The sequence below is a fragment of the Morus notabilis genome, unplaced genomic scaffold, assembly GCF_000414095.1.
Source record: "Morus notabilis unplaced genomic scaffold, ASM41409v2 Scaffold24, whole genome shotgun sequence".
In the NCBI taxonomy this organism is placed as follows: Eukaryota; Viridiplantae; Streptophyta; class Magnoliopsida; order Rosales; family Moraceae; genus Morus; species Morus notabilis.
The window spans coordinates 167,460-177,390 of NW_010368056.1; the positions used below are offsets into that span (position 1 = coordinate 167,460).

General features: G+C 31.9%; 1 pseudogene; it reads left to right on the forward strand.

Annotated features, from left to right (window-relative positions):
* Positions 1-4,571: 4,571 nt before the first annotated feature.
* LOC21402925 overlaps positions 4,572-9,931 on the forward strand; it is a 10,009-nt pseudogene continuing 4,649 nt past the window's right edge.

Below are 9,931 nucleotides of genomic sequence, written 5' to 3' on the forward strand. Positions count from 1 at the left end.
GGCGCTGCTACTGAATTATAAAAGAGTGATTAGAGCAAAAAGGAGTTCAAAGGAAAGTATCATCTGTAAAGCCAGATAAAATGTTTCTATTAGAACTTTCGAACGCGAAACATGGAAAAAATAATAATAATAATAAAGATTTGTAGCAAATTAAAAACGAACCGAAGCAATATTAATGAGTCGACCGGCTCTGGATGAGTCCCTAATAATGGAGACAATGAGACTTGGTGTAATGGCAATGGTTCTTGTCATTAGATTCCTCATCCATTTTTTCATCTTAAGGTCCAAGAATCCCTATAAACACACCACTCCAAATGTTTATAATTTATATAATGAGGCAAATTTAATCAAGCTATAATTGAAAAACTCATTTAAGAAAAAGAGGAGAGAAAAAAAAAAAAAAAAAAAAGAGAACCTGGATGATATATTGTCCTGCATAAGTGCCTGTGATGGCCGAGCTTTGGCCCGAGGCAAGTAACGCAATGGCATAAATAATCTTGCTTGATCTTCCCAATACATTCTAGTTATGCACAAAGTTGTGTCAAAAAACTCTAAATTAATATAAACCAAAATGTTAAGCAAATTAATCAGATAAAAAAAACTAAATGTTGAGGCCTTGTTTGTTTCGTTAGTTTGAATCATAACTCAAATTTTTATTGGAGTGTTCTCTCATAAAAATTCAAATTTAATTCTGCTACAGTTTTCTCTTGCATGAATTTACTTTTTAACTCAAGTTTTCAATTCAAATGAGCTATAAAATTGTGAATATATACCTGTAGAAGAATAGAGGCGGAATTGAAAGTAATATCACTACATCTATCAAGAAGAAACGGCAAGCATCCTGCCAAATTGGAAAGGTTATTTGCGGAGCATTTACAAAAAGTCATGTTTGGAGGAATTAAAATAGTAACTTCACTTTTAGCATTTACAAAGGAATTAAAATAGTCTTTCGTGACTAAAAACAAAAACAAAAAAAAGTCATTCCAAAAAGTCATTTTTTTTTTTTTCAAAAATAATTATTTACATGACAAAAAGTTATAGTTTTTTGTTTTCCAAAGATTGTAATGTTTGGAGGGCTCCGGTTTCTCACTCAGGTTCACAAAGTAAGTTTGGAAGATTTTTAAGTATATAAAAAAAGCATAAATAACCATTTCATATTTTTTAAAAATAATTATTTAAACGGCGCCAACATAACAAAAAGTTATAATTTTTTGTTTTCTAAAGATTGTAAGGTTTAGTGGAGGACTCCGGTTTCTCATTCGAGTTTACAAAGTAAGGTCGGAGGATTTCTAAGTATATATAAAAAAAGCATAAATAACCATTTCATATTTTTTCTTAAAATACTAAGATTGCCCTCACAAATTTATAATAGACGTTATCTTAAACATTAATTTTTTAAAAATCAAAATTAAATAATTATTTTTAAAATTGCCGAGTTTTGTATTTATTTTAAATAACACAAAAAGATGGATATTTAGGAAATTTTTCCTAAAAATATAATTATCTTTTCTTTTTTACAAGTGTCGCCGCTATTTGTTTATTTTTCTCTCACCCCAATTTATTTCTTTACATTTATTCTCACTATTTTTCATCAAAAACTTTGCTTGCATATTAACCATTAAGTGTGGAGATATATGAATTTGTTAATTGTTTAAACTTAATTGAAATTATTTAAAACAACTAGAGTTTTAGAAGACTTTGTGATGGTTGATTTTAGGCGAAAATAGCTGACAAACATTTCATGTTTAATTTCCAGAATTTTTGAGAGTAATGAATCATGGCTTACGTTACAGACTACCTTAGTCTTAAATACACTACTTTTACTTTTAGGCTTTTAAATCAAGAAAAAAAGCTTTATACTTCTATCTCAATTACATTGGGTTATTTACACCGATGGCTCTTGAAGATATGCATTTGTCTTACTTTTACCTTGGAAATTTACTTTTAAAAGTCTAGATGCCTTAAGTTTATGATATATTCAATTTTGACCCTTAGTTAATAAACTATTTATTTTTACGCAAAATGTAGCAAGAGTATAACATATGATGGTTTTAAGAGGGATTAAATGCAACAGAAACAAACATATAAAAAAACAATTTACCTTATATTTATTTCAATATGAGGTTGAATTTGGTTTAATATTTATTTTTTGTTTTATAATTGTTAGAGTCAAAATTTATTTTAACATTTATTTTGGGGTTTTATAAATTTAAGAGTTTGAATCTATTTTAGTATTGATTTTTAGGGTTTTGGAATTTGAAACATTTTAGTTTCAGTATTATATTTGCACCCACTAAATTCATTAATATCTCCACCAAATCATAATATATATTTATAACAAATTTATGTACATTAGATTTAAATTAAACCCACTAATATACCCCCACATTACAGTAATTTTAAAAAAGGAAATATAATAACAATAGTTAGAAGGGATTACATTATTTTATAAATCAAATCAAAATCTAACTTAGAGTTAGAACATGAGTGGGTTAAATTTAGTATTATGAAAATAATATTTATAAAAGGATAGACTCTTTAGATCTTTATTAAATGAGCATTAATTATTGAGGGTATCTATACATTTTAAAAGTGCAAATATAATCACTCTTTTAGTTCTAATGTTGAGTCAATAATATTAATGTGTTTGTCCTTAAAAAAACATAAATATGTTTGCAGGACTATAAATACGATTGTATACTTTCATTTAGATAGAAGTGATGGTGATTTATCTTTAATAAAGAGGTTTCTCTTTTCTGTATTATGCGAGATTTGAAAACGTTTAGTGGTTAATGCCTATGCTCTTGGCATTCTTTGTGAATCGATGAATTTATAGACGTTTTATTTTTGGGCATTCTAAGGAAGCAATGGATTTTAGAAAGATTATTATTTTTTTTTTTTTTACGCTTCCACACACTACATCAATTTTGGATTCGGGTTTTATTGCGTTGAAATTCTTCTATTTCAAGAAGATAAAATCTCAAATTCTTCTCTTTAGAACTCTTATATTTGTACCGTTTGTTTTTAACAAAAATCTTAATTAAAGGGATGTCTAATTTAAAAATTTGGCGAAGCCAAAATGAATGTAAAGTTTGGGATATACAAGTGGGAATAATTCTGTGATGTAAAATGACCAGAATAGCTAAACAATCTTGGTCGTCAAGCTACTCGTTGCAGATATCTTACCCTTCATAATATCATGTTTTTACCATATTACAGTGCAGGTATAGTTTTAAGTGTGCAAAGATTGTTTAACATCATTTTTGTTGATTAAATAAGCGTAAAAATATTAATTTTAATCCCCGAATTCAAATATGAACATTTTATGATGCATGAAGGTGTATTTTCGCCATTTAGGAATATTTAAAGGGCAACGTATATTTTTCTTTTTACTTTTTTTCTTCAACCTTTCTCTTTTTTTTTTCTCTCTTCTTTCTTTTCTTATCTATCCTTTTTATATTATAATCTTTTTTGTCCTATTATACATTTTTCTTTTTTTGGCTTTCTTTTTTTTTTTTTTTTCATTTTTATCCTTTCTTTCCTATTATACATTTTTTTTTTTAATTTTTCCAAATGAGAACATAATAATTATGTTTTTTATTTTTATCTGTAGAAGGTCTCACGCGTCCGTGCACGGTTTCAACTAGTTTTAGCGGAAAAAACACACACACACATGCAATCTCATTATGAAAAGCCCCTATTTCATATTCAATTATAGTAAAAAAAAAAAAAAAAGTGTTGTTTGGCGCGAAAAGGTGTTGAAATTAAATTCTTAATATTAATTAAAGGGAACAAGCATTTCTAAAGCACTCTTAAGTACCATGTAAATAGATTTAAATGTACTTATCAAATAAATAAATAAATAGAGTTTAAATGTTAATAATTAACCTGCCTAAGCCAGCTTGTGATTATAGCGGCTGCAATTATGTTCTTTAGCAAATTAAGGAGACGACACCACGAGTAAACGAAAGAGAGCGAAAGAGACATACATGCCACATAATTACATGTGTAGAACATACAAAATTAAAGCTAAATTTATGTGGAATTCTGGAGAAAAATTAATCACCTGACTATCATCATAAGGTTTCCTTAATTATATAAAAACATATTTTCTTTTAATTATTAAGAAAACCTACTCTTATAGTTCAACTAATTTATAAGATAGTTTATTGCACAATAAATCTGTTAATTGTTAAAAAATAACAATATGTACACAAACGTTTTGGATTAATAAAAAGGGAGGTCTATCTTACAATCTTATCCAATTGCAAGAAAGCCAATTTCCACAAAAAACGCGTATCATAATAAGAAGACAAAGTACAAAAATTTCGACAAAATTTCCTCTATTATTAGAAAGATTCTTTATTTTTTTAACTTTTTGTTTTTTACACTTCCACACTACATCAATTTTGGATTCGGGTTTTATTGGGTTGAAATTCTTCTATTTCAAGAAGATAAAATGTCAAATTATTCTCTTTAGAACTCTTCTATTTGTACCGTTTGTTTTTAACGAAAATCCTAATTACAGGGGTTAAGACTAATGTCTAATTTAAAGGTTCGGCGAAGTCAAAATGAATGTAAAGTTTGAGATGTATAAGTAGGAATAGCCAAGTAATCTTGTTCGTCAAGCTGCTCGTTGCATTTATCTTACCCTTCATAATAACATGTTTTTACCATATTACAGTGCAAGTATAGTTTTAAGTGTGCAAAGATTGTTTAACCTCATTTTTGTTGATTAAATAAGCGTAAAAATATTAATTTTAATCCCCGAATTCAAATATGATCATTTTATGATGCATGAAGGTGTATTTTCATCATTTAGGAATATTTAATGGTCAACGTGTATTTTTTTTTTTGGGTTTGATTAACAAAATAGATGTTTTTGAATTTTTTTTTTAACTTGGGGGGTGTTGACATAAGATGGTATTCTGTATCTTTTCTTCATAACTATGTGCAAATCTGTTTCAACGTTGCACAGTGGTTTTGCACGCTGACCGTTTTTTTTTTTTTTTTTTTTTTTTTTTTTTTTTTTTTTTTTTTTTTTCTTACTTCTTTCTCTTTTTTTTCAACATTTCTCCTTTTCTTCCCTCTTCTTTCTTTTCTTGTTTGTCCTTTTTATATTATAATCTTTTCTATCTTATTTGTCAAGTTGTTGCACCATGGGGCTGGTCACCTTCCTCATAATTGATGCATCTGGTGACCACTTGTGTGAGGAAATTGAGATCAAGGAGTTTTGGATGGGCGAGAAAGACGTAGCTGGCAGAACACAAGACAAATCAGTAGTTACTGATTCGGTACTGGACCGAGGAATTGGAGTGTGGGTTCATGTTAGTCCAAAGGATGATTTTCTCCTCTCGTGCATTAATGGAGATAGCAATTCAGATGAAAAGTCTCAAGTTATTGAGTACCGAAGAACATTGAGCTCTGGCAAGAAAGGTTGTGAGGTTTTGATGAGAAAAATCAGCGACGAAGAAGAGGAACAAAGTCTTCTGCACTTGCACTGGAAAGGACCTCCTTCAACAATATTGGAAATGTGCTCACATTTCTATGACACTAGAGGTGAAAGGCATGCAATAGTGAATGATCAAAAGAGAATGTTTGAGAATGTAATTAAAAATATGGAGAACAATGGTCTTGGACCAATTGCATTTGCTTATGGACAGACTGAGGTTAGAGAACTCAAGAGAGATGGGCTTAGCTTGTTGGCAATTGTAGGTCTCAAGTACCCATGTAAGGAAGAGATTAAGTCCCTTGTGGAAGCTCTTAGAGAAGCAGGATTGGTCATCAAATTAGTCTCAGAAGATGAGCTACCAAGAGTGAAATCCATTGCTTGGGAATTGGGATTTTTCAGGCCTGGTTCAAATGATGAGGAAATTACTGAAGCTGAAAATATTCGAGGGATATCGGTCGAGTCAGAGATGCAGAGGAAACTAGTGGAGTAGATCACTGTAATGGGAAATTCCCTCCCTGAGGACAAGCTACTTATGGTCAAAAAATTGAAAGAAAATGGAAAAGTAGTTGCCTTCTATGGATGGTCAAGGGCGAGTGACGCATTAACTCTGAAAGAGGCCGATGTGGGGATCACTCAGGATGGTAGGTGCACTGTGATGGCAAAAGCCGTTTCTGATGTCTCCCTTAAGAATAGGCCAGATCCATCGGTAATCCGAATAAGAGAGCGTGGTAAACAGCAATACGAAAGCCTTCAGAAGTTCTTTCAACTTCAGCTCACTGCTTGGATATCCGGGTTGATCATAATCTTAGTTTTGACAATGCACTCAGGAGAATCCCCCTTATCATCAATTCACATGACATGGGTGAACTTGATTTTGTGTCTTCTTGGTGGATTAATGATGGCAATGGAGTTAAATTGCGACGATGATCGACGACCCTCTAAGAGAACTCATTCACTCATTACCAAAACCATATGGATAAACATAGCCATTCAAGTTTGCTATCAAGTTATTCTTCTGCTCATCATCTTTGAGTACTCCATTATTCTGGGAAAACATGCCTCAACCAAAAGAGATAAAGATGTTTGGGAAACCTTCATCTTCAACACTTTCACACTTTGCCAACTCATCAATCTGTTGAATGTCATCAACTTGGCAAAGAAAGAGGTTTTTATGGTTGTTCTTCAGAGCTATTGGTTTTTGGCGGCTTCTGTTACGGTAGTGTTCTTTCAATTTATCGCTATTCAGTTTGGAAAAGGCCTTCTAAGTGGTAAGAATCTGAATGTGAGGCAGTGGACTTGTTGTTTTCTTCTGGCTGCTTTCTCTTCATTGTTTGATTGGGCCATAAAATGGCTTATTTCTTAATTTGTTTCACAGTAGTACTTAATTCTTCGGCCGCTAATTTGAGTTCGGCAAGTTGAGGAGTCCTTGGTGTAATTTCATGTGGACTCTCGTAATCATAATAATTCACTCTGTAATTAATTAAAATATCTTATGAACAATTGTATTAATGTGAAGTAACACATGTATGTATGTTAAATATCAGTCTATAATGAGATGAACTCTTGTTTTATTAACTGCATATGAACTCTCTCAATCTCATAATATTTTATCAGCCAATTGGACTAAATACCCTCTCCATTGAATATGGCTTAAAATCCCTTAGGCTTATTTGGTTTATATGGGCAGCACCCCTTCTTTAGTAAGAAGGGGGCTTGTGCTTGTTGGAGTTTTTTTAGGGGTGGCCGAACGGTGGAGAGAGGGAGAGATAGGGAGGAGCTCAAGAGCACCTATTGCAACTCTTCTTCCTATTTGCAGGTTCTCTATGGATTCCAGTCGGCCATTGGCAGATTCCGGAGACTGTTGACGACGCTTTTCCGCTGCCCACTGAAATATGAGGTATGCCTAAATCCCAAATAAGAATTTTGTGACATTTTCAAATTTTAGGCCAGATTAGTTATTATGATCTAGTTTAGATCATTTAAATATAGCAAATGGTATCAGAGCCAATTTATTTGGGTTTAGAGTTATGTTTTTTCAAATTTTTTCCATTTTTGGTGGAAGAAAAATTCAAAATCTAAATCCGTATTTTAGCTCAAGGAAACGTTGTTTTGAGGTTACCCACTTCAAGTATAGCTTATGGGTGATGATTTCCTTGAGTTTCGTGGGTAGATTTGGCCGGATTCATTATGTTTCGAAGTTTAAAAATGGCCGGTTTTTGGTTTTAATTTTCGCCCATGATTTTGAGGGTTTTAGGTCATTTTGATGTTATGGATCAAAAGAGGGTGAAATTTAGCAAAAAACGCCTTTTGAATCGTCAAAAATGAAATTCCGGAGGCCAAGATATGGCCGGGTCGGATTGTGGGCACGGACCGGGTCATTTTGACCGGCTGGGGGTTGAAGACGACATAAACGGCATGTCATTTAATTTTGAGTTTTAGAGTTTGCGGTCGTTTTTCTAAACGACTTGTCATTTTTAGTTTTGCCCCCAAAATTACATGTCGTTTTTCAAAAACAAATTTGACTAAAGTTTGACTGGTCCGTATGAACACATCCGAAGTCCGTTTTGACCGCCGTTTTCTCCGTTGTGCTCCGTTTTTCATTTTCCACGCAATAAAATGATTTATTTTGAGTTTGGATCACCATAAAATCATGTTTTTAATATTTTTATATTATTGATTTTATATTTTTATGGGTGGCTAATTCACACAATTTTTAAACAAATTTTTTCTTGGGCATTTTGTTGATGATTGACGCCATAAAATTTATATTATGTGATTATTATTATAAGGCATATTTAATTGTGAGAATTTGATAATAGTGAATGTTTATGTACTCGCCTGTCGTGAGTCTAAACATGTCAAATTGTCTCGGTTATTATGTTACAGAGCTCTCCCACAAAATTTAACATTTCCTTTTAAAAAAAGGGCATTGGGATGTACACTCCTTACATGGATGCATATGAGCTACCAGAAAATATTTTTATTTAAATATTTGTTTATTGTAATGATTTTCATATATTTTCTAGGTAGTTTTAATTCTCACTATTTTGTGACCTACAATTTTAGGGCATGTTTGTTACTCCATATTATATGGTCATATTTTATTTGTTCTTGTGACGACCCAATCTAGGAAGTCGTCTCTTAAACTTACTATCATGAAACCCGCTTAAAATACTTCAATTAATTAAGGTGAAATTTACAGCATTTTTTTTTAAATCATACGTTAACTTTTAAATTATAAATGAAGTCTCACTCTTCTTAAAACCATACTACATACATATAATTAAAAAGGTATTGTCATAATAAAACATATTACGGAATAAAAATGCGAGCGGTATCAATTTCCCATTCTCCACACTGCTCGCCAACTGTTGCGCACTGTCCATCATTCACTTTTCATTATATGAAGAGAAATTATTTCAATAGGACTGTTAGAGGGTAAAAAAATATTTATGAGGGTCACATTTGAAAGGATAAAAAAAAGAATGTATTGCAGAGGGGAAAAAAGAATGTTTTTGAAGAAAACTTGATCAAGGAAGGGGCTAACATGTGTCCAAGAGGTGTTGTTTCTTATTTGTAGGTTTTGTGAGGATAAATGCTACAACATTTGTTGCAGTAAAAATGTGACAACAGGCAGATAATGGATGACGTTAGCGCATAACTCTATGCGAGAATTAAGACAAAGTACACAGAATGTGGATTTTGTGCTTAGTCAGTTGGACCCAACCTCTGAGTAGGAACCACCTCAGCATCCTTGGTTGCCCTAAAGAGAAGTGCACTTTATTTTCCTCAAGAGAAGAGCCGCAGGAAGCAAAAATAAAACTAGCTAGAAAGAAAGAGAAAATAGAACAAGAGGGTACCGAGAAAGGAAGGCAGTAGAGAGCAAAAAGAAAACTAGAGAGAAAGAGAGAAAGGAAGGACGAGTACGGGAGGTGACGAATTTAGAGCTGGAAATCTTAAGGAGTGAAGCCACAAAAATAGACTACCAAGCTTCATCTTGTCTTTATTGCTATTTTCCTCATTTTGGTTTATCTTTCCTCTTCCTCTGTACTCAAACTATGGCTGTCTATTTTGTTGAACTAAATAGAACAATTATGAGCTAAATTTATTTGGCTGGGATGATAAAGTACCTAGATCTATAATTTGACGTTGTGTATGCTCACTTTTGCTATATTGATACTGATTAGTTTGTTCAATATAATCTCTCTTGTTCATTTTTTGTTTACTGATCGGCCATCATAAGCAAAATAGTAATTTCAATTTGCTGAAAAGTTGATTGGGATTAAACCGATATTGAACAGTGTGTTATTTAACTAAATTTCACAAAGAGATTTAGTTGATTTACGAGTAGTATAGGAATATACACTTGTTTCACATAGCCCAATTGAAAGCTATGCTTAACATAACCTCTCTGTTTAGATTTCTCATAGAAATATGTTGAAATTTGAGTAAAGAGGCAAAATCATTAGTAGATCGGAA